Here is a 25,242-nt window from a genome sequence, read left to right on the forward strand (position 1 = left end):
CATAGGGAATTAATCAGGAATAACCATTCTGCTTTTAATCCATACTGCTTGAAACCAAATTAACCTCTCTGTGTGCACTGAAGGATTTAGCTGAAATTGCTGAAAAGCCTCCAGATTTGCATGATAATTTCAAAGGGGCTGCTCCTCTGAGTGAGTGCCCTGTAGAACTGAGCTGCAAGTTTTCCTCCATCCCCAAATATCATCTTCCCCTCCTGCACTTAATAGCTTTACATTTGTTTTTGATGCTAAATGCCACCACAGAACAAGCGTGTCCCTACAATTTATTTTCTGCCTGTATAGCCTATGGGATGAGCCTGGAGTTGGAGGCAGTGCTGGTATGTGATGAAATAATACTGAAGCAGTGACAGCTTGGGGCTGGGCACACTCTGGCAGATGGGATGGAGGCAGTTCCTGACCTTCCTGCCCCAGGAGCAGCTGCTGCCATGAGCAGGAGCCCTCTGATGTCAGCTGGTGACATCCCAGCTGTGCTGCCCCTGCCTGTCCCTGCAACCCAGCCAGCTCAGGGCAGGGCTCCCTTCTGCCTCCTTCTCAGCTCATTTTCATTTCCCTGCTGCTTGAAACTTCAGGGTGAACAAAGGTGTGAAGTGGCTGCAGTGTTTGTGCTCCTGCTGCATTTTGGCAGCAGGAGAGCACTTCTCCCCTTCCTCTCCTGCCTCTGCCCCAGCTGGAACCCGGTGGGTGAGTGGACACTGTCCTGCCAGGGTCAGGCTGCTGCTCCCAGGTCACTTGTGGAGCTGGCTCCAGACAAGAAGCACTGAACTCTCATGGCCTCTCCATCCGTGCAGCAGAACAGGGAACACTCAATACTGGCAGCAAACAACCTTTGAGCACTGAAAGCAGGAATATTTGAAATATCAATCAATATGGGAGAAGCCTGAAATCCTTAAGCACTCAATTCACAATCCTATACAAGTAGAGGCAAATCTGGGTAGGCTTAAAGAGTGATTTACTTTGCTTGCTTCTGTCCCACCCAACTTTCAGAATTATTTCTATTAGCCAAGAGTTGGCTTGGGAGCAGCCTTCAGACACTGCTGCCTGCATGGCCCTGGGGTGAGTTGCTGAAGAGCAGGAAGGAATATTGGTGTGAGGGAACACAAAAGCCAGGAATGCTTGCAATTTTACTGTGTTCTGTATTTTCCATGTAAGGCATTCCCCAGATTTTGAGGTTAGAGGTTATGAAAAGCTCAATAATAAAAGTTCTTCATCTAAGCAATCAGGATCCATGCCAAACAGGAACGATTCTGGGAAATAACCCTTTTATCTTTGGTACCTAAGTGTATTAAAAAAAATTTAAAAGCCTTTTATTATGATTAATTTCTTGTGCTCAGGAAGTTTATGCAGCTGTCCTTGATATGGGGTGCTTGTCCCTTGGTTTGTCAGGTCCTGCAAAGTCCAGCAGTCAAAGAAAAATGTTTTTCAAGCACAGCTTTTTTATTTCTCCTCTGGGTACCTTAACTCAGTGGCAGAATTAACTGAAGGAACTTACTGTGAGAAATACAGAATCCTGTAAAGGGATTTAGAAGGATTTGGGAGATTTAAAGATTTTTCATCATCCTAATTTGTAATGATCGATTTATTTTTGTACATATTTTCCCATGTTAAGCTCATGAGGAATATGAAAATCCTATTAGGAGGCTGGAGTAGATATTTCTGTTCTTAGCTGACACAATAGTGTGCCTGCTGGAAGGGCTGGGCTGTGAGGGCCATCTCATTTCTCCTGCTTCAACCCTACACTGGAGTCACTTGGCTGCCATTGCACTGATCATCCCCTCTGTGCCTGTGTCTTACTAAGGAATTCAGCTTTGAAACTTGGGATGAAGCTGTTGTGGAAAAACTGGTCTAGATTGAAGCTGGTTATCCAGGGACTGACCTCCTGTTGGTTCTCAAGACATTGCTTTGTTCTCACATTGCAGAAGGTGTTCCCTCTAAAAATCCCTCTTTATTTATTCTGTGAGAAGTAATCCATTTTATTATCTTTTATTCATTATTTTCTGCTATAATATTTATTACATCTATTATGTAATATTTACAATCTGTTTTAATAGTGAAAATGCCATTTGACTCAAGGGTTTAAGAAATTCTTCAGACTGACCATGCACAGGAGCTCAGGATGTCTCCAAACCCTCTTGATTTGAAATGGAAATGGAAATTACTAGTATTGGCTGTCTGCTTTCTGTGGGTAGAAGGCTGGAGCTGCATCTGCCCCAGTTTTGTTTCCTTGTGTGGAGAAGGTCCAGGAGAAACAGGATCCCAGGTGCAGATTTTGGAACTGTCTCCATCCATCTCCTGAGGTTGTCCAGAGACAACCTCTGTTCTTTCTCACTGAGGAGAATATGGAAAACATATAATGAACCAAAACTTTGAAATACTAAAATTCTCCCAGACCTGGCCTTGCTTTTACTTATCAAGAGACAGGTGAAGCAACATGGAGCTGAAGAGAACTCATGAGCAGGGCTGGAGCAGAGTCCAGGAATTAGTCACAGAAGTCACGGCCAGACTCAAAAGTGGCTGGTGAAGTAAGCATGAAACTGAGAAACTAGAAGGAGAGGATGAGTGACTCTGGACAAGGGACACAGGGAGAAATGAGAGTTGGAATTGAGGTAACAAGGGAATCAGGTAATGTGTTATAGACTATTTCTGTCCCAAAATCTTCCTCTGGTTGAGCCATTGAAAGACCTGTAAGAGAAAAAATATGGTTTATTTGTTGAAAACCACAGACCTGGTGTTGATGAGCAGAAATGACCACGCAACCCTCTTTTCAAAGGATCCCCAGTCACCAGCACCTAGTGCCCTTCACATTCCAGGGATGTTCCTCTTCCAGCAGTGCAAGGTTCCACAGGATTTCTAGTCTTAGCTTCCAAAAGTGCCACAGATTCCATCTGTAACTTCAGGTCATGAAGATACTGTGTTGGCATATCAAGGTGAAAACACTTCCATGTGAGAGGCTCACATGGGCTGAGCGTGTGCTTCGAACCCTTTAAATGGAAGGTGTGACACAAATTGTCATTTAGATCATCCCAGAAGATCCTTTAAGAGAGGAATGCGGTGGTGGGGTGACACAAAGGCAAAAACTGTTTGAGGGAACCTGTTTATTTGAAAAACGTGCCTTGCTGCTCCAGTCTGAATTGTTTGTCTTCCTTGGAATGAAAGAATGTAGGACATGGGGGGGAGGCTTGCCAGAAAAGCCTTTTGGAATTGCAATGAAATGGCTGTGTTTGTGCTCAGAAGGGTCTCAGGCTCGCGTTCACATCTGCTTTAACTTATCCTGATGTTGTTTTTTTTTTTTTTTTTTTTTTTTTAATTGAGTTTAACATACTGAGAAGCGCACAAAGCTCTCTGGCCCGCGGGCGCAAGCGGAAAAAGCCTGAGCAGCATGCAGTGACCCTGCTGCCATGTGCTTCCAGCAAACATTCCCAAACATTCCCAAACATTCCCAAACACTGGCGATGACCCCGCCCAGCAGCCGGGGCTGGGGGCTGGGCCGCACGGAGCAGGGTGGGGCTGCTAACCGGGGCATTGGCAGCTTTGGGAGGGCAGAGTAAGGCAATTATCGCCTTTGCTGCGGGAGGGATGCTCGGCACAGCCAGCTGCTAACCGGGGCACAGGGAAGCTCTTCACGGGTCTTCCATGACACTTTTAAGCAAAGGTGGTTCTCAGCAACTTTTGAATTCCTCCCCTATGCAGAGATTCCTCAGGTCTATATTATTTGTGGAATAAACTGTCTGCAGGCTCCCAGGCAGGTGAGGATGGCTGCAGAACACCAGCCAGGAGCCATTCAGGCAGCTCAGCTCCGGCCTAGAAGTACCAGGGGTTTTCACAGAGATGATTTCTACCCAGTGCAAAGAGGGAGAGCACAAAAGGGATTGGGTCCCGTGGGACAGCAGTTCAGTTGGCATGGCCTTGGTGAGCAGGCAGCAGCTTTATCATGGTAGCCTAAAATCTGGCAAGGGCAATCATAGTGCCTGGCTGTCCTGGAGCAAACTCGGGCTCTCCACCCTCTCCTTTTGTACCAGGGAGCAGAGACTGAAGAGAGACCTGTGTGCTGGGCTGATGGATCAAGCACTCAACCTTGTGCATGGGTTAGTACCCTGGAAGAAGTCAGAGCAAGGCACAGGTCTGTTTTCATGTCCAAATGTGAGAGAGCCCTAGATGTGTGTATCATAGAGCCCAGAGGGCTGGAAGAGGGACTGGAGCCTTCACTGAAAGGCAGATAGGGTCCCTTCTCTTCCCAGCTTTGGGCAGGTGATCCAGAGCTGCTGTGTTTTAAGGAAATCTGTTTCTGAGCTTGTTTTCCTTAAAGCACCAGGTTGTAACCTCCAGAAGGGTTTCCCCAGCAGCTCAGCCATGCTACAGGCCAGGGCAGAGAGCTGGAGGTGCCATGTGGATCACAGCACAGCCCAGTGTAAGGCAGCCCTGCCAGGTCACCACTGGGGACACATGGCAGTGCCCCCTGGCACCCCTGGTGTGTGCAGGCAGCAGGGGCAGCTCTGATGCTCTGTGCAGGGCTGTGCTGGTGTGTGTGCCTGCAGCACTCATGGATGTGCCTCAATGCTGCCAGCCTGGGCATGGCTGTGACCCTGAGGAGAGGCAGAGCTGTCAGTGCCCCCCTGCAAGAGACTCCTTGTGCTACACACACCCCAAGTGTCTGTGCACCCTCCTCAGCGTGTCCAACTGCCCCTAAAGGCTCCTCCTGCCCACTTCTGCACATTATTGAACTCACTGGTCTGTTCTCAGGTACACTGAGTATTTGCCAAAGAAAGGGACTGTCTAGACATGATGTCAAATCAACCAGCTTCAAATCTCTCTCAGCCCTGGGGGCAATCACAACCCAGGAGAGGCCTTATCAATAAAACATTTTCCCTGCAGGAGGGTAAAGAAAATACGTAGTGGGTAATTCAGGTTTATGGGAGAGGGGGAGCTCTGTGTCCCTGTTCTGCTAGGCTGGCCCTAATTTTCTGTGTCAGGAAGGTGCCCAATGCTTGCTGTACCTTCTTTGCTGGATTATTTGTTTTTAATGATTTCTTTGGTTTTAGATAGCAAATCTCAATCTGTCATGCTGTTTTGGCTTTGCTTGTGGGTGGATTTTTCTTCTGAAGAGGTTGCAATTCATCAGTAAGCTCTTTTGCCATCTGAGGTACAACTTCAGTTAAAACTAAAAAAAAAAAGGAAAAAAAAAAAAAGGAAGAAAAAAAAAAAAAGCTCATTCAATCAGCAAATAGAGCAGGATGTTATGTAAGAGGAATAATATTGACACGGGGCTCCCAGGCCTTGGTGCATCTCCCCCTCCTTAGGTGATTAAAGGTTTCAGCACTCCCAGGGAGGGAGCTGGCATTGCATAATTTGAAATTGCTTCAAAGCATTTCCCCCTCTTTTCAATCTAAGGGATCCAGTGGATTTATGACCAGCCTGGGTTTTTTAAGCAGATGGCTGGGTTTGTTACCATTTTTTTTGAATGATAATGATAACTCTGCAGGCTGAGAGGATTAATGCAAGAAATGGAAAGCACTAACACTTTTTTCCCCCCGTGGTGTTTTCCCACACTCAAAGGGTAAAACACACAGCACCAAATCTTTGCCTGTCTGCTCTGACAAGTGCTACAGAGCTGGTGTGATTTTCCATAGGATGGTGTTAAAGGGAAAATGTCTGGACACTTTTTAACCTTTTCTTCTTTATGGAGTCAAGCCACAGTGGGTGTTACATATTTTTTTTTTTTGAAGAATTTTTTAAAGAATATACTCATCACTTATGCTCTGTCTACTTTATGTTTCACAAAAAAAGAAAAAAAGAGGACAACCTGTAGACAGATAAAACCATGACTCCCAAGAGAGGAAGTTGGTTTTATTCAGTTTATGTTTTCTAACCTCTCCCTTTTTTAAACATCTTTGTTGAACTCAAAAAAAAAATCTTTTCTTGTTAAAGAATACTTCAATCTTCCATTGTGAAAGAAAAAGCAAGCTCTTACTATCTCCACTGCTGACTGTTTAAAACACTGAAAATCTGCTCTTCTTGCTATGGGAAAACTGAGTTTGAAATACTGACATTGAAAAGAAGTGTTTCCATAAACACAAGAACTAATGGATTTTCACCTGTGTTCCAGTGCCTAATCTGGTTTGAATCCTGCTACAGCTTCCCCTCAGAGAGAACTGAGTGTCCCTATCACTCAGCATCTGTTTATTTGCAAAAACTGTATGAAGTTCTTGTCTTTGAGACCTTTGCAAGCCCTACTTCTGTAGACTAGCAGCCTCAGGATCTGGAGTTCTCTCTTTTTTTATTTTCTCTAATTTGTGCCATCCAATCATCACACCTCTTTGCTGCTATCATGGAGGATCAAAAGTAAAAGCAAGTGAAAAATTTTATTTATCACATTTGGCTGGTTGATGGAGCTGTATGAAAAGGAGATTTTAGAAACTTGTGACAAAATTGGAGCAGCTGCCAACACTCTCTGACTTTTGAGGTCCCCAGTGAATCCAATATCTCAGAAAAGAGTAACCAGCCATGCCACTGTGCTTCTGTGGGGAGATAGAAGAGAAAATTATGTTTTAAAGCAAGGATAAATGCTGCAGAAAAACAAAAGGATGATGGAATGAGCTAGAGAAGCTAAACCACAACCCAGTGTCTCCTCTCCATGGGTTCTGTGTTCTCCAGTGCCCCTGGACTGCAGAAAAGCCTGTGTGCCCCAAGAGGACCTTCAGAGGGCAAAGATTGTCTAAGAGCTTTGTGGCAGAGGTGGGAGAGGGCATCTGAGCTGATTTTGAGCTTCTCTGCTGAAATCTAGAAAGTGAATTTGCTGGGAATTCTCTCACGAGATGTTTTCTTCATTGGAAAGCAGAGATTAACTGAAAACAAACAACCTCTGTTTCATCTAAATGAATAAATTCCCTCTGCAATACAGGCTGAATCCCCCTGGGTCTGTGCCTTGTCACTGCTATGAGTGGCAGAAAGCCAGGCAGATACTGAGGGTCTGCAGCTCCCCAGTTCCTCTGCTGGGCTGAACTGGGGCTCCCAAGCAGGTCTGGGAGTCCTGCAGCTTACAGGGCTCCAAACTTCTCCCCTTCTGCAGATGAGGCATTTCATTGACACCAAATGCTGTGGTGCCCAAAAAATAATTTGTAGTGTTTCCAAAGTGAGGGATCAGTGTGAAAAGCTTCTTGTATAATGGGTGTTGGGGTGCTCCTCATTCACACATTGTCCTCCAACAGAGAGAAATTGTCTGGGGAATTTGAGCCATCACACCTTCCTGGGAAAGGAGTCTTTCCTCTGCAGGATGTTCAGGGCACACATCACATCTTCTTCAAGATAAGGAAGATTTGAAGAACCAGGCCTTCACTACTGAAGGATGTTGAGGGCAAGTGAACTGAGAGCCAGATCACTGTGGTAGCAGGGCAGCAGTGCTGACAGAATTGTTCCCTGGGAAAAGCCTGGCAGAGAGCAAAAACACTCATACCAGTTTCTATCTTCCCTGAAGCTCTGGGCCATAGCCTGGGAGCAAATATCAGTTTAATGGGCTCACTGTACAGTAAGCAAAACATATCAGGAAAGCAATGGAACTCCTACAGCAGAATCCAAAGGGGATACATCCCCTTGTTCTGGAGGAGATGTTCAGCAGCTGCAGAGAGCCTGTTTATATAAACTGCTCTCCAAGAAATGTCTTTTCTGACTGAAGGATCTCTGTAGCACCACCATGAGCTTGGAGAAGGCTATTAAAGGTGAGGTTTGTCCAAAGATCTGATGTAGGTTGCCATCCATCAGAAAGCCAAAGCTGTCCCCTTATATTTGCACCCTTCCCAGTGTTAATTTCCATCTGCTCTTACAAGGTTAAACCATAATTTACAAAATTTGTTCTTCATTACTGTTAAAATGCCCAACATATTTAAAACACTTTGAATTCCCATGCTGAAAGGTATTGTGAAAGCAGTGTTCATATTTATTCTGAGAATGAGGTTAGAAAGCAATCTTGCCTGTGGAGACATCTGGCAACAAACCCATCTGAACTGAGTTGAAGGCCACTTACCAGTAAGGCTTCTAAGTAGGGAAAGGGACAGGGTGTCTCCAAGATCCTGGAGCTGGAATTAAAACATGGGGATTGACCTTATCTGTATGATTTGCATGTCTCACTTCAGGACCCTTCCTGGATGTTACTACACATGCAGCTGAAATTAAATAGCTAACTAATACAACACTGGTTTCAACTTAGAGAGCTAAAAAGGTGCTCCCCATGGACAGTGAGAAGTGTGCCAGGGAAGCACTGTCAGCAGCCAGAACATTTCTTTCCTGTCAGAGTGGATAATCAGAATCAGTTTTTTCTGCTTGCTCTAGGAGTTATTTTACTCTCTCTCCATACAAATGTTGTTGGGTGACCTAAGAGCATATAAACAGAAAAACAACACAGGAAGTTTGTTGAAGATATAGAGAGTTTTTTCTTCTTCTTTTAAAAGCATAGAGGAGGAAATGCAAGGGAGGAAAAGGGGAGACAAGTTAGATTTGCAGACACAGTAACAATGATCTAACAAAGAAAATGGTGGGGGTACCCCAATTTTTTTTTTTTTTGAGTAGTCCAGGGATGACCCGAGTTTGTAACAGGTACCTTTTAAAGATATTGAGTGTGGAAAAAATGCAGGGTGGCGAATGGGAAAGAAAATACAAGGTGTTTGACATGTGCAAGGAACCAAAACATCTCCACCCTCAAAATTTGGGAGACCTGGCAGACAAAACTGCAAGTTTGTTGGAAGATATTTTGCTAATTCATCAAGTTAAAGGTAGTGCTGTATGGTTCGAGAATAGAAAAGGAAGTACCTGTACTAAAAATGAAGTGAGGAAGCCAACTGGAAAATTATAAACTGATCACTCTGACTATTGTAGCATACAGGGCTATCAGAAAAAATATAGAAAGAAACAATAATTAAATACAAGGAAGAAATGGAAAAATGAGATAAACTATAAGTTGACTAACTTCATGGTTTTCTTGATAAGATAACTGATCTGGGCAAAGGAGATGTGATAGATCACATCTGTCTAAATTTCAGTGAAAAAATAAAGGTATGAGGTCATAATGGGGAATTTTTAACAGATATTAAGAAATCTGGGATTATCACAAAAGTGGAAAAAAATTGAAAGGGAGTAGGCTAGAGGGGAGGTGAGAGATTGTAATGTTAAAAAGGGGAAGTTGTCACTTGCATAAGAAGATGAGGCTAAGATGGGATACAGTTGTTCTGGCACACAGAACCAGGGTGTTAAAACCTACTTGAGTTAAAGATCAACTTCAGCACAGAAATGAAAGGGCATGAACTGGTCAGTGGTATTGTTATATTCCACTGAAAATATCTCTTTAGCCCAGGAATTAGAGAAGTTTTCAGGCTTCTGAAAGAAAAGCCGAGTTCTGGAGTGACTATTCAGGAGTAAATCATCTGTTTCTGAGACATTTGATCATTAATGAAAGGATTCTCTGTGATAAATGAGGAATGCTCCTGCACAGTTGTCCATATTGCCTGTCCTTGCCTTGCCTTCCCTCCTAGGGAGGCTGAAATCCCGAGGAACTTTAGGTCACAGTAGGTTTGGAAACATTCTTTCATTTTCTGGGGTGTGTTGGTTCACCTGTGCCACTGCAGACATGAGTCACACGCACTGCGTCTGCGAGGAATGACGGGCTGGTAAATAGAACCCTGGGACACAGGGAATCTGGGTTTCATTCCTGCCCTATTTCAACTTGTTTGCATGCTCTCAAATAACCCAGCCAGCAGCTGAATAAGAATTTTAGTAACTGGAGGCTCACTTCTGAACTGCTGCCTGCAGCGAGGGGTCACCTCACATAAGGTAGCAGCTAAACCTCCCTTTCTTGTTTCATCTGAAGATACCTGAGATGCCCTATGTTCTTTCTAAATATGCTCCCACCAGAACATCTTAGAGCTCTTCCATCTCTGCCCAGTCCCAAATTAAGTATTTGTCAATGTTCTCCACCAGCTCTCCCAGGGGAGTTTCAGCTAACACGCTGTTGGGAAAGTTCCTCATTTGCAGCTGGAGGGAAGGAGAGAAGAGCCCCCAGCATTGTACACCACAGAGGGGTGACAACCCCTGCTCTGGACCCCTGGGACATCTTCCTTGCAGGAAACTGAAAAAATAACCCTGCAGCCTGATTTGGAAGAGCTCTGGCACCTTGGGGCTCTGCCCAGGTGTGAAGGCACTCACCTGGGATGGGGTCTCTTCTCAGCAAAAGATGAACTCATTTTCCAGGAAAGATTTACCCATCTCGTTTCACTCTAGTACAGCATAAAAACTGTTGGTAAAACCTCATTTTGAAGATTTCTTTTGGATTTCCTCCAACTTAACCTGAGGTCCCTCAGGAGCCCCTGCCTACTAAGAGTTAATAGCATGTGTGAGGGCTGTTCTGAGCCAGGGAGGAGAGCAGGGGAAGCAACTTGCTTTGGTCTCCACCCGAGGGGTCAGGGAGGCTGAAGAAGCAGCTGTTTTAGCTGTGGCTTTTCATTTTTCTCCCCACGTTTGAAGCAGTGAGTCTGTGATTTCCTCTGAGTCCAGCCAAATGCTGGCTTTGAGTGACAAACCCTGCAAAGAACAGCAAGGTCATGGAATGTTTTTGCAGTTGTCAGCCTTAACCCAGAGCAAAATCAGTGAGGCAGCTGCAACCTCTTGGCCCTGGGGCTACCCAAACTCCAGCATCCTTTCCTCTTCCAAAGAGGAAGGCTTGCATTGGATCTGCTGGCTGTGCTGACTGCACAGCCTGTCTGATTTGCCTTGGCATTTTGGGAATCCTGCCATGTCACAGCACATATGGTGCCTGCAAGGCTCCATGGGCAGAGCAGCTCCTCATCTCCCTGTCTTCAGAGTGGAAATCCTGTCAGTGCCCACAGCTGCCTCTTCCACTCATCCTTTGATCAGTGCCATCACAATGGCTGTGGTTACCATTGTGGTTGGTCACCAAATAATTTGCTGTCTTCCCTTAGAGGCTTCCAGTCTTCTCCAGGTTAAGCCAGAGGTTTGGCATTATGAGCTGAGGTCTAGCTCTCTTTGTGAAACTTTGCACAATGTAAACACTTAGTTGTGAAAGTGGTGATGTGCAAAGGCTGCCAGCAGCCCTGTGATGGGTGAACCTGCTGCTGTGGCTGGAGGGCAGCACAGCAGGAATGGGATTCAGTTCAGGGGCTCAGCCAAGTGCAATACACAATGTTTACATGGGCACATTGGTACTAAGCTGGGAAGAAGTATCAGGCTTTGTGATATTATGCTTCTCTAATCATTAGGTTTGAATTATGCTTCTCTAATCATTAGGCTACTCTGCAAGCCCTTAATGCATGGGGAATTTCAAAGCAGGCCCTGGAAATAAATCAAGGGAATATCCTCTAGATCTTGATTATTAACTGACTGCTCTTCTTAAATACTTAAGCCTAATGGTCATTTAAAGTCACTGATTATTCCTGATTGACTATAAGCTTGCCTAGGATGTGATTCAGGACCCCAAGAGAGGCCAGGTAAAACTAATCAAAGCAAATGTTTTTTATACAAATACTAAACACTGTAGCACGGCTAGAACATAAATGAAGTCCAAGCATGAATTTCAGAGAGAAAATTCAGAGAGAATAACATTATGCAACATAATTCTGTCCTCCTAGAGTCAGGAATATTCTTTAATTCTCTGAGTTAAGGAAGGCTACCTGAAACCTCATAAAAAAACTCTGCAAAACATCTTTCTTTACAGATCTTTTGTCTTGGATTCTTCTGTTTTTACTTTCTTTCTTTCTTTCTTTCTTTCTTTCTTTCTTTCTTTCTTTTTTTCTTTCTTTCTTGTTTCTTCTTCTTTCTTTCTTTCTTTCTTTCTTTCTTTCTTTCTTTCTTTCTTTCTTTCTTTCTTTCTTTCTTTCTTTCTTTCTTTCTTTCTTTCTTTCTTTCTTTCTTTCTTTCTTTCTTTCTTTCTGTTTTGTTTTTTGTTGTTGTTGTTTGTTTGTTTGTTTGTTTGTTTCCCTTTTCTCATCGATTTATGTCTATCAAGATAAATTACCAGCAAGTGCAGCCTTGGTTTCACCCATCTAGTCTTTGCTGTTCATTACTCCTGGTAAAATCCCAGATAAGTAGATGTATCCAGAGCAGAAGAACCAGGCAGCTGCTGCACTCTTTAACCAGTTGTTTGCTAATCAACATTTTCCAAAGGGATTAGGAGTTTGGGTGCTCCAACATCAGTGCATAGCTACATGATGCTCCCAGAAATTGAGCTTCTTCTCAGGGGCTTCACTGGGCACCAGAGATCAGAAAATTATTCTGAAAAACTTTACCCAGGAAGACTTAATAAACAATTGATTTGCTTTTTACTGCTGAGACCACAACATGTATGCTTTTACCTGTTATCTATGAGAGACAGGGAAAAATGGAGAGAAAATATATTTCCCTAGTTCTTTAATGATCTCACTAATCTGATTCTGAGTTTATGTGTCTAAGAGTTTGATTTTCCAGGTCTATGTGAACAGGACATCAGAGTGAGTGTTTTCATCCTTATGCAGAGAAATGTGTGAAGCAGAATGGAGGGAGTGTGGCATAAATATTCACCCACAGCACTTCTGGATGCAGTCTGAGTATCACCACTGTTTTCTGGAGCACCTTGTGGACCCCCAGTTATCTCTCTGCATGAGTAGCAAAAGACCCCAATTACAACTCAAGAGTCTCAGTGTGTCCCTGGTTGTGGAGGCTCCTAAATGATGGTGTGCAAAGAGCTCAGAGGGCCTGAATGCTGGAGGCATGGAGAGCACTGGCCATGTGGTACTTATTAAGAAAGTCAGAGAAAGATTCTGTTTAGTGCTCATTTGTACCAGCTGAGATGAAGACAGGCGAGCTGACTGGAGCTGTGCACTGACCCACGAAAGTGCTGTGGCCTCTGAGGAAATGCTGGGAGCCCTGGGATAGTTCGTACCATGGAGGAGACAGGCTGGCTGTGCTCAGATATATTAAGGGATGTTCTGAGGAAGAGCACACATCAAACACTCTCATTAGTAAAATGACAGAAAATGCTGTTATGGCTTGAGGCTGCAGCAGGGAACGTTTAGTATAAATATTAGGAAAAAACCTCATCATTCCAAGAAGAGTTACAGCAATTGGAACAAACTATCAAGGGACACTGTGGAATCTCTTCTAAGCTTCCAGCCATTGCTCTGGGAAGAATAAATAAATCCCAGTCCATGACAGTAGTTGGGGTGGTCTGCATGATCCCCAGCACTCCCTTCAGCCTCAAACAATCCTCTCAATGGGAGGGATGGCTCGTTCGGAGAGCCCGCAGCCTGGAGAGTGCACTGACTGCTCTTTCAATTATACACGCCTCTCCAGGGCAGGGCCCGTGTTTCTCTGCCTTTGGAAAGCACCCAGAACATATTAGGCAGCAGCACAACATAAATAATAACAACCACTGTCCCCATCCCAGCAGTGGAACAGCCGCTCTCTTCAGCTCCCCTCCTGTGCTGTGAGCTGCAGGGCCAGACAGTAGCCCCCTCCTGCTGAGCACTCATTGAAGAGCCAGCCCCAAGCAGAACCCCATGGACACAGCACATGACACATGGAGCTGGTGTCAGTACAGCTCTGGCAGCTCTCCACCCTCTTCCCCTCCCATCTTCTCGGGCAGGTAGGAGCTCCAGGGACAGGACTGGCTCTATCCTTCAGCAGCTGACCTGGCAGGAATGCTGTCCTGCCTGGCAGAGGCTGTGCTGGAGAAGATGCAATGGTCGGGGGTTAGACTGCACAAACTTCCTCACCTGGCCTGCAGCAGTGGGAGGATGGGGATGCAGCTGCTGAGGGTGGGAGCAGTGGTCAGTGGAGCAGACAGGCCTGGGAGAGCCCATATTACAGCTTTTGGCATCATGCTAATTAGTGCTGCAGAACTATTGTAGGTATTGCTGTCACTGTAATGCTGCCACCTGCTCTACAAGAGCTGTCCTCTGCAGCAGGCTGAATTGTACTGAATAAATTTGAGCTCCTCCTGCTAAAGCACCTCCCTTCCTGCCAGACTGCAAGGTTTTGGAAAGAGGCAGAATAGCATCTGAAGCCAGAGTTTCTCTCATTCACACTAAGCAGGAGCAGAGCAGCCAGCTGAGAACCTGGGAGGGTGCCAAGAGAGAGCATCCCCGGGGTTCCCAGCTCTCTCCTGCAGTTGCTGCACAGATGGGAAGGTGGGTTTTTGCAGCACTGCAAGGTCCCTTTGGCCCCATCAGCTTGGACTGGTGTTCTCTTTGTTCTGCTCCATGAAGGGGCTGTGTTTCCTGCAGTAAGCAGTCCCCCAGCAGGCTGCTACCCTCTCCATGCTACAAAGGAAAGTAAGCCTGGGAGCTGATTTGGCAGGGGAGGAAAGGAAGACTGAGAAGACACAGACACCCCAGTGACTGCCAACTATACCTCTTTGGATATAGGACCTAGAAGTACTAATATACAACATCTCCTGTTTCTTTTTCATTCATTTGCAGTAACATTTGAGCAGAAAACAATCAGTTGGGAGACATGCAGAAATCCCTCTCCAGTTACCAGGTTTTATCAGGTGTTCAGGATGCCACATCTGTCTAGCTGTATTGCTCCAGCCTGTGTTCCCAAACTGGAAGCAGAGCAGAGAACTCTGCAGCTTTTTGGCACTACACTCCTGCTGCAGAGTGTCTGCAGATTTATAGAGCTATAGCAATAGTGTTGGCCACAGAACAATACTGGCTACAGGACACACTTATGATACCTAAATAAGAACAGCTTCAAGCCAGAGAGAACATTCCCAGGGATGTCAGTAGAATCAAATTTCTTAGTTGGAGGGTGTAGAATGACTTACAGCTTCTGACTCGGGTGCCAGCAGATAATTCTTGAAAGCAAAGGTTTACAAAGCACTGTGCAAACATGGTCCCTCCTGCAGGGATGGAGAGCTGGACAATGCCTTTATGTTCAAAATGGAGATGATATCCCAGAGGAGAAGGTTCAGAGACATTAATTGATTTTCTCAGTGATACCAGAAACATACTTTAAGTTCAGAGGAGACCATAGTAGAGCTTCATCCCCAGCACTGCACTTAGACCATAGGCCTGAATTTCTTCCTGATTTTTCCCTAGCTAACACCTGGTAGGCTCTCTTGCCTACCTTAATGAATCTACAAGACAGAAGACACTTTTGATATCTGTTTGATATGCCAATAACAGACAAGTGATAGTACTAATTAGGAAAAGACAAACACAATTTAATTCTGAATTAGAGTTCAGATTTAAAGCCAGGGTTTCCAAGATAAGAAACATTTTTCACTTTTTCACCAGAATTTCCTCAATCTAGCTGGAAATGGTACACAGGATCCTTCTGGTTTTAGCTGTAGTTGTAAACCACAAAATCCCACAGAACAGTTAGCTGGGGACAAAGAGTCCTCACAGGATTTGTGAGGAAAGCCCAGAGCACACCTGAGCAGCCCAGTAGAGAGGAACCTTGGCAGCCTTGTTACCCTTATGAGGTGCAGCTTCAGGAGGTCCTGCTTCTATTTCCCTTCTCAGGGCTGAGTTTTTCATTTTTCATTTGACATCAGACACATCACTAAATGAGGAGAGGTGGCTGTGTTGTGAAGGGTGAGTGATACTGAGAATTTACTATGTTTTTAAAATCATTATTAAAGTTATCTCATGGCTGGTAGCTGACTATTTGTTAATAGTAAGTTCAAAAGACTAATGGTGAGGCCTACAAAAGATGTTTCTTGCTATTGCACCCTACATTATTTTATCTATAAGCATCAGAGGTGTTTTGTTCACTCTCCAGGTTTTAATTCATTGCTGTTTTCTAGGTGATATGAATGTGAGATCATAGCATTAGTGGACATTGTTCTAGTGCTATGTGATCCCAGCCTTTACAGCTTTCAGATTTTAAAAAGCCTTTCTATTGAAATCCCTGCAAAAAAGAAGGGACCAAACTGTGTATTAAGACAAACTGTAAAGAAGGAACAGATTTGTGCTGCTGAAGAAGCAGGTTTTGATAGGATTTTAAGGCAGTGAAGTCCTGGGACAGACAGTTTAGGAGAGTACAGAGCCTTCAGAACTGCAAAATTCTAAGGCAATTGGAGAAATGCTGACAAGACATGAGAAAGGTAGAGCTAATCCTGTGGCATGGAAATAGGATGAGCTGAGGTTTGGGATTGGGATGGTTTTTTTTATTGCTTTTGGAGCTGGAACATGAAATTGAGCTTTTCAAAAGTGCTTTTTTTAAAATTGATGTCACTTTTCACCAAAAGCTAAAAGTTTACTCCTGATGTGACTAGTAGCAAAGTTAAACCAATTTTGCCAGTCTCAGACTTACTAGTCACTTCAAATGGCCACTGTCATGGTGAAGCTTTTGGCAGGGGTAAATTTGTTCCCTCTAGAATGACTGTAGAGATCTGCCCTGAACAGCAAGATCTGCCCTGAACAGCAGATTAGTTTGTTTTATTTTCTTTTATTCTTTTTCTCTTCTTTTTGTGGTTCTGAAGGAAGCTTTGTGACAGATGTTAAAGTCCATCTCTTGCTCATTAATATTCCCATACCACTCAGTAACATGTTTCTGCTGCTACAGTGCTGCCTGACAGCTTACACTTGCAGCATGTCGAGCCAAAATGTGTACAAGTCCTGTCTGGCTCTATTCCTTCCTTATGGCCTGATTCAGAGGGAGGTTAGCTTGGCAAGGGGAGGAGGAGAGAGGAATAATTATGCCCAGACAATATTTTTGGCAAGAGGCTTCTGTCTTCCTCCCATAAATACTATATAAAATGTTTGTAAGTGAGCAGGAGCAACTACTTTAATTTTTTTTTTTTTTTTTCATATTCAGGCATCTTCCTTTCTCTGGATCCTTTTCTGCAGTTGGGATTAAGCTGAGTGTGTTTTTCTGCTTCTCATCAGGAGCACCAAGGACTGGTGTTTCCAAAATTAGGTGGGTGTTTTTAAGAGGCAGAACTCTGGCTGCAAAAAAACCTGACAGAGCACAGCCAGCTGACTCAGATTTTCACCTTATGCCAGGCAGAATAGAAATAGCTGAAGTATCTGGACATTTTTCAGAAATATCAACCTTGTGAGTGACAGCTTGGAGCTGAACTGCATATGAGGAACAGGGAGGGGAGGAAAGTCAGAGCACTGCTGAGTGGAGGAGGGAAAACAAAGCAGAAAGAATAGATTCAGATGGTGCAAGAGGAGAACTGGGAAGGAGAGCAGAGTGCAAATGAACTTTCCTCTTCTTCCTTGCTGGTACTGGACCTGCCCACCAGTGTGAAACTCTCATCTGAGACTCTCCCCCAGTTCTCTGGGTACCCAGGGCTGGGAAGATGGCTCAGGGCCATCTGATCTAATTCTGGAACACTTCTCAGGTTTTCTCTCCTCAGCTTCCCAAGTCTGTCAGGGGAGGCTCACAGGCATATATTTACCCTGGGACAAGTGCTGCTTGCCAGTCCCAGCTGTGCTTCTCTAGCAGAAATCTGCAGGCTGCTGAGTCTGGCAGCTGAGGAAATGCTGCTCTGACAACACAACCCCAGCTCTGGGTGCCTGGCCAGGAGAGCAAGGGAAACATCACTGCAGCTGAGCCTGTGCCTTGCACTGATCTGTTTGTTTGGCTCTCCTGGCTCCTGGCAGTGCCTTCTGGGTTAGCTGCTGCTTCTGATGGGTTCTAAAGACGGAGAAAGACCTTGAGGTGAGGGCTGACTTCCTTCCAAGCTGGCCTGTCTGTTCCAAGAAATGGAAATTTTCCATGCTGTATAAAGCAACTGGCCCCACCTTGTTTACAGGGTCTCTTGTGTAACTCCACATGCTGGGTTTTACAGGACACAAATCAAAAACAGGTAACAGGCTTTCATCTCCCATCTCTCTTAGCCATTGCTGTATCCATCCACATGGGGAATACCTGCTGTGTAGAGCAGAAAGAGAGGAGAAGTAAAGGGAATAGGGCAGAATAAGAAGTGGTTTGAAGGGAGAGGTTATGAGGGAAATTTTTATAACTTTTTTTTTACAAATTTCAGTCTTAATGTGCACTCTGAGAGTGGGTCTTACAATCCAACAAGCAGATAAAGTTTCACAGTCCTCCTTAATACAAACATATCATATGTATGTATAATAACGGGTGGGTATGGAAGGGAAGGGGGGAAGAAGAAAAGAAGAGGGAAAATGGCTGAGTGAAAACAAATTAATGAAAAACAGAGAGGAAATTAAGATAATTTCTTACTTAAGAGGTTGCTTTTGTTTCTGTCTACTTGAATTTTTCTGGGGAAAAATTGCTGCTGAAACCTGTGATCTAAAAGGCATTTTATCACTGCCAAATAAATGGAGATTTATTTTCTTTATATTTGCGAATAGCAACATTAAAAAGATGCTATCACCCAGCCTGAAAGGATTTCCCATGCCAGACCAATATTCAAGAGATTGAAAACCATTTAAACACATTGTTGATATAAGAGATTTCTGCCAGAGCTGAAGGTGACTGATCTGTTTTTGGTAGGTGGTGGCAGGTGTGCCTGACATCTCTCCTGAAGAACAACCAGTTCCTTCCTTGTATAAAGCAGAGGAGAAGACTGCCTGTCTTAGATTCTATAGCTGGCTGGAAACTGGAGAGGTGTGTTTATCTTTGGCTGCAAAATCCTTTTTGGCCATTGCACAGGCAGCCCATGGATTAGATAGTTCCTTGTTCTAGCCTGGATGACTGCGAGTACCTAGAGCCTTCCATGTTTTGTCACCAACTCAGAATCTGCATGGGATGGGAGAGGAGGAATTATAGGTCAGCACTCTGACAGCTGTTTAATGGCCTGGGGAAATAGAAATGTTGGGTGCAGTCCAGTTTCCGAAGGGTCGTGTGTCAGCCCTGCAGATCCTGCCGTCCCAAATGACACTCACTGCACCCTTTTTGGCAGCCTCAGCAGAATGGACTGGGATGGGGGAAACCTTGAAGGTTAAAGTTGAGGTGTGCTGGCAGGATGGCGTGGCAGAAGGTTGGAGTTGCTTCCTTTGCTGCAGTTATTTCTGTAGAAAGGAGTGCCCAGGCTTCCGTGCTCTGGGAGTGTCACGTTTGATGGAATATGAGGTGCAGGCAGGGGCTTGGTTGACGTCTTCTGTATCTGCTTTCTGGGCAGTGAAACAGGTAAAATACCTGGAGCAAAGTCAGTGTAATGCTTAGGTGTCCAGACACAGGTGTTTTTGTTTTGTTTTTGTTTTTGGGGGGGCAGTGGAGTTTTTGTTTTTGTTTTGGGGGGCAGTGGAGTTTGGCCACAGTCATAGGTGTAAAGCAGAGGTTTGCTTTACAACCCTTTAAATGCTCAGGTTAGCTTGTTCAAGGTGTGTGGTAGTAAAAGGTGGTAAAAACTCATCCATTTCCACCATGTCCTTAGCTTTGGAAGCATCTCTCTCCTGCAGAGAGCTGTTCAATGCAGGTTTAGTGCAACTACACACTTAACCTGCAAGGGAGCTTCCAGGACTTGTGAGCAGGTGGGAAGAGGCAATATGGACCACTAATTAAATGTAAAATTTAGAAGTTCTGATAACTGGATGGAGCAGATGATGCATATGTTCTGTTTATACCTTTGATCCAGGTGTTTCTGCTACAGAGAACTGCAGAGAGCTGAGATGTTGGGAAGTTGTTGGTTTGGTCATGGCAATTTTATAAGAGGAAAGATGATGGATGACAAACAACTTGGGACATTTGTTGCATGCAGAATGAGATTGTTTTCATAATGCAAATAGAGGCTTTCAAATGGGCAGTGTGTGAAAGATATTTGTTTTCTGTTTTTATTTGCATGAAACTCATTGGAAGAGTTTCCCATACTGCTTTGTCTTTCATTGGGATGGTATTTATCTTTCCAAATGATGCCATGGATGCAATAATTATCTGGGAATGCCTATACTGTGAGATGGGTTTTATTGGATTCATGTGTAGCTTTATTCTAGAAGTCCTCAGGCTTCAAATTTATAGCCTTTATGTGCTATTTTGTACAGGTATGTGCAGTCATATGCTTAAATGATGAGGTTTGGTTTTATTTGGTGGGGGTTGGTTGGTTGGATGGTTATTTTATGGGAGTTCTGGGGGTACAAGGGGACAGGTAGTCTTCCAGGAAACAGAAAAATCTCCATTCAGCTCTTCCATTCCTTGTGTGTGAAATTTTCAGGTTCTTGTTTACAAATGCTGAAAGGAGCCATTACTTCAAAAAGTATAAATGTTCTGCTTCAGTGTTTTCAGAATAAAATATTACAAAAACGCTGAAACAGCTTGACATCTTTGAAATTCAGTGATGAGTTGGTCTAAATTCAGAATGAAGAACAAACAGCCTTTCCTTTCTGCTATCCATTCCCATTTCCCCCTAAAACAAAATATCCAGCAACCTTTCAATATTGTTAAATAACCTGATGAGAGAACTTTTGGAGGCTTTGGAGATTTTTTCACTTTAAAAAGCCATTAAACAATTGATCCTTTTAATAACATGTTTTGAGTCAATGCAAATGGCATTTCCTTTATTTTGTGGACAGAAGATTTGGATAATTGCCCAGCTGTGGTCATTGTCAGGTGGGAGTGGAACACTTCAGTAAAAGTTTTTGCAAGATTCAAATCTTGAATATTGTGCAACTCTGCTACTCTGAGTGGCACCATTAAACTTGAGCAAGTTTTGTAATTTTAGGCAGATGAGGGCAAGATTTTGTAGACTTGGGAGAGGAGCTTAAATTTGACATTTCGTGTCAGTTCCTTGCTTACCTTTAGAGACATGTACAAGGTTACTTAGGCCTCAAATACCTTGTTTTCCTATTTGTTGGCTGGAATGAAAGTGCCACACTGAAATAACTGTTGGTCCTGAAGTAAATACCTGAAGCTCCCATGTAAACTACTCTTAACATGATTTATTTTGAACTTCCAAGCTCTAATAATATTTTTAACTCTCATCAAAAATATAATCCACTTCCTTTTTATTTTAAGATTAGGTACTTATGACAACCATACAGTAATAAACCTCTATGTGCAGCAAATATTAGTCAAGAAAACACTCTGCTTAAAAACAGCTCCACAATAAAAGTTCAGTTTAAACAGTTCATCTAAAAAGTGGCATCTCAGTGATGAAGTGTAAACACCTTAGGAAGGAGGCAAATATATTGTTGGTTTTGGCCATAGCATGACTATTAGCAGTAGTATACCTTTTAAAATAATTGTAATATGTTTTGGTGCCTGAGGGGGTGCAGGGAAATCCCACTGAAACATTGTCCTTCAGGGACTTCTTATTTTCCAGTTGTCTCTGTCCTCCTTTAATGATTGCTCAGCCCTTTAAATGCTGCCATGGTGCTCTATTACTTTTTCCTCTATCATGTTTGTTCCAGTGATACTTGTGACCTGCCATAGGGCTCCAAATCCAGCACACTTGAAGTGTCCCCTCAGAGTCAGGCTGTGCTCAGGGCAGTGGGGTTTGATGGATGTGCTGCTGGGAAACAAAATCTACCCACGCCTCAAAATAATGGTCATAATTATTTGTGGTGGCAAATTCCCACACCATATGATTCTCTTCCTCACCATAATAAACATCTTGAACCTCAGATTGGGGTTTTATTTTATCATGTCAACAGTTCTGAACCATAAAAGTGAGGAGGTGCCAAAATCTTGCACAGCAGAAGATCCTAATGTTCCCATCTAATGTGACACTTAGGCTCTACATGCTGAGCTTGTGGTGGTTTGCCTCACGTAAAGAATTGTTTTCCACTAAATAGGGACCAGAGGAGAAGGCTGTGCTGTCTGTCATTGACAAAATGCTGTCAGATGCCTCCTGGCTCTTGGTGCAAGTTGACGTCAAAACAGTAAATATTCCAGTGAGATGGGGACATGAGCACGGAGAAAAGAATGAAAGGAGTGGGAGTGAAGGTCCTCCAGGTTTGGAGCAGGCTTTTTTTTAATTTTTACATGGAATACAGGCAGTGCCTAATAGCAAAAATTTTGACAGAAGCAGTAGGGAGGTGTCCTGTTGTGTGCTGCCAGTAGCTGTGTTGGAGGACAATATCCAGGTTGTTATCCCTCACCTCCCAGTGTGCTCCCCCATAGAGCTGAGATTGAAATGGCAATTCTAGAGTGAATTCAGCAGCAGCTGCTGAGACTTCCAGCCCTGGGGAGCCCAGAATCAGGGCTGTGTAAGGCAGGGCCAGTTCACCTGCTGGGCTGGTGGGTAGGTGCAGTCTCCTGGGTTCTGCTGAGAGAGCCACAGTCTTGTTCCTTGCAGGTAACTCACTGTGGCTGCTGTACTTGGTGGTACAAATACACCTGGCAGAGTCATCTCAAGACTTGGAATCCGTTTTTTTAAGAAAATAAATTTTGAAAGGATTGTTCTAACATCAACCAAAGCAAGGAGCAATGCCAGTGATGGGGGAAATAGCTGGTCCCACCTGTGCTGGTGGCACTCCCAGCAGATCAGGCACACAGGCTGTGCATGGCAGGGATGGCTCCCTGTCTTTCCAGGCTAAATTATAGCCATGTTACACACTGTTGGAGTTAATGAGTTGGGGATTTTTTTTTTTTTTAATTTTTAGGGAGAAATTAGAGTGTAGGGATCGAATTAAAGCTTTTAGATGAATTGAAGTATATTAAGCTACTTACACATAAAGTATAAGTGTAAGCTTTAGTGAAAGTTTAAGTTTTAGGATAAGTGAGTTAGAAAGCAAGTTTTAGTATGAGTTCTAATGTTTTTAGTAAGTAAAAGGTTTAGATACAAAAATAGAAGTGTGAGTTCTAGTGAAGGTTGAAAAACATACTAATGTTTTTAGAGGCTCCAATACTGTGCTGTAGACAGTGCTTAGACATAATAGAGATATAGTAAAAATATTGCTTACATTTTTCAGATAAAACAAACTAAGTCATATGAATAGTCTATATCTAACCTAGCATGTTAAGAAACTAGAATTCTAATAGGTTAAGAAGTAGTAGTCCAATTTTGTGCCTTAGCTTGTTGGGAAGATTCTATACAAGAGCATGCACTGGGGAGAGCTGGTGTTTTCTACCATCACCTTCTCTGCTTTTTCTGCCATTCCTTTTTTTGTTTTTGTTCACCATCAACTTCAACACCTGAGAAGAAGATAGGAGCTGTTACACCATCAACAGCCCCACCAGGACCTCAAAGAGCAGCTTCTGCTTCTATTTGAAACTCTAAATTAAAACTTAGCATAAACTTTGATGTCTGTGACTGTGCCTTTTGAGATTGAAGTGCTTCTGCAATAAATAACTTTTTAGCAGCTATTAGCTGCTTTGCTCATTTATGAAAATAACCCGACAAAGTTAGTACTTCACTTTTAACCTCACAACACACCATCCACTTCTTCCTGAGATCAAGCCCAGTTTGAGTCTTTAAGCTGGAACAGAATGAATAGCCCACATCTTTGGGGAGTGTGGGCCAGCCAATGGCTTGAAAACCAAAGCAATAAAAAAACCACAACCCAAAACACAGCCAAAGAACTCTAAACCAACTCTGCTTTGTGTCCAGAGACTGAAATATAATTGGAAGTGACTTGCTCAAAATCCCTTGGTGTTGTGGGCAGCTGAAGCCATTGGGCATTGTGTTGACTTGCCTTGAACACGTTTCTGCTGCGTCCCGGCACCACGTGCTGCTGCCTGCTTAAACATGCCTGGGAGGAGAGCCAGTGGCAAAACATCCTCTGAATCAATACATGTAGCTGTAAAATTGAACAAACACTCCAGATAGCAACAGTTCAGGATCAAGATGTGATTTGGGGTTTTTTTGTGTTTGTTTGCTGTGGGTCTTTTGTTCGGGGTAGGGATTTTTGGTGAACTGGGGACGTTTACCTTTCATTGTGATCAGGAAAATATGCCTAACCATGGGTAGAAACAAGCTGAGGGAAAATCCAAACTGAAGAACACATTTAGTGTCTTGGACCTTTTTTATTATATTCAGTGTTGTTGCTTGTTCGATTAGTTAACTGGCAGAAGTATTACTGCATAATCACTTTTTTTATTTTTTGTAAGTAGTTTTCAAATTCTTGATATAAATTGTCAAAGCTTCTGGAGAAAGATTAAATTAAGGATTTTATTTTGGTAAAAGCAGTTTGCACTCTTTGAAAAGAAACTATTTTAAAACTGATAAATTTTTAGGGGATCCTGGAATAAAATAATCTTGTGCCATTTTTACTGAAGTTATTTTATTGAATACTTCTTATCTATCTATCTATCTATCTATCTATCTATCTATCTATCTATCTATCTATCTATCTATTTATTATATATTTATCTATTTTATCTACAGTCTCTACACATTGATAGAAATTCTAATGTAAACTACTAATGTATGGTGAAACTTCTTTCAAAAATTTCCCAACATTTTTCAGGATGAAACTTCCAACCATTGAAATATGGGTAACTTCATGTTTTACCAATTTGAAATCAGGATTGTGAAAAGGATTTTGAAGCTGTAAAGACTTCCACAGTGAAAAGGGGCCACTTGTTAGACAAATCTGGTTTTTTTTCTTTTTGTTTTTGGGGGTTTTTTAATTCCTCTTTAGAATCTGTTCTGGTTTTTGTGCTTGCTGTGGTACTTTCAGATAAGTCTGTTTGAAGCACTAAGGTTTGTTCTGGGTTTAATTTGCATTTTCCCATACTGAGCTTTGGATATTAAAAAAAAAATAGGAATGCAAAGTAGTAGTGTGAAGTCTCTGCAAACAAACTGCTATGTATGGCACAGAGCTAGCCAAGTCCAAAAACCAGAGCAAGACTTAGAGCTGCATCACAAGGTTTTGGAGCTGAAAATTCCTTCCAATTTTCTCCTATTGCATCCAAAGGAAGGGGTTGGGTATTGCATGTTGCCACAACCACACAGAGAGAACACAGGACAGGTCTTCATGTGCAACATAAAGAAATAACAACTAGGGAAATGAAACAAGGAATAAGTGAAGAAAAGTCTTACCTATATTGCTGGTAGTGAGTGGTCATCAAAATGCAAAATCCAGCCAGGTAGCTTGATTTCTCCACAGCCAAGCATTCTCCTTTGCATTTTGCATAAATAAAGAAAAAGTGTAAATTCCCTGCCTATAAAGAGCACTTTATTCTAAGAATGAGAACACCTTGGTCATCTGACATTTGGAGCTGGAAGGTGTCCAACCCCACTGGTACCTCTCCTGTGGAGTGTAGCTCTGCTACAATACAGAGTGTTTTGGAAATAGCTCTTGATTAACAGTGTTTGGTGGAGTGGAAGCAATAATAATTAGAAAATATTTTAAAGCTCCCTCTGAATATAATCCATGGGCGATGATTTTA

At 43.2% G+C, this 25,242-nt stretch overlaps 1 long non-coding RNA gene across 1 annotated transcript; it reads right to left on the reverse strand.

Moving 5' to 3' along the window:
• Nucleotides 1-2,062: 2,062 nt before the first annotated feature.
• Nucleotides 2,063-25,242, reverse strand: LOC306807510. The gene is made up of 3 exons (XR_013775738.1): nucleotides 24,893-25,242; nucleotides 2,423-2,529; nucleotides 2,063-2,339 (listed from the first exon to the last, which is right to left on the reverse strand). It is a non-coding gene; the product is annotated as an uncharacterized lncRNA (long non-coding RNA).

Source organism: Erithacus rubecula (genome assembly GCF_903797595.1).
Source record: "Erithacus rubecula genome assembly, chromosome: 13".
Lineage (NCBI taxonomy): Eukaryota > Metazoa > Chordata > Aves > Passeriformes > Muscicapidae > Erithacus > Erithacus rubecula.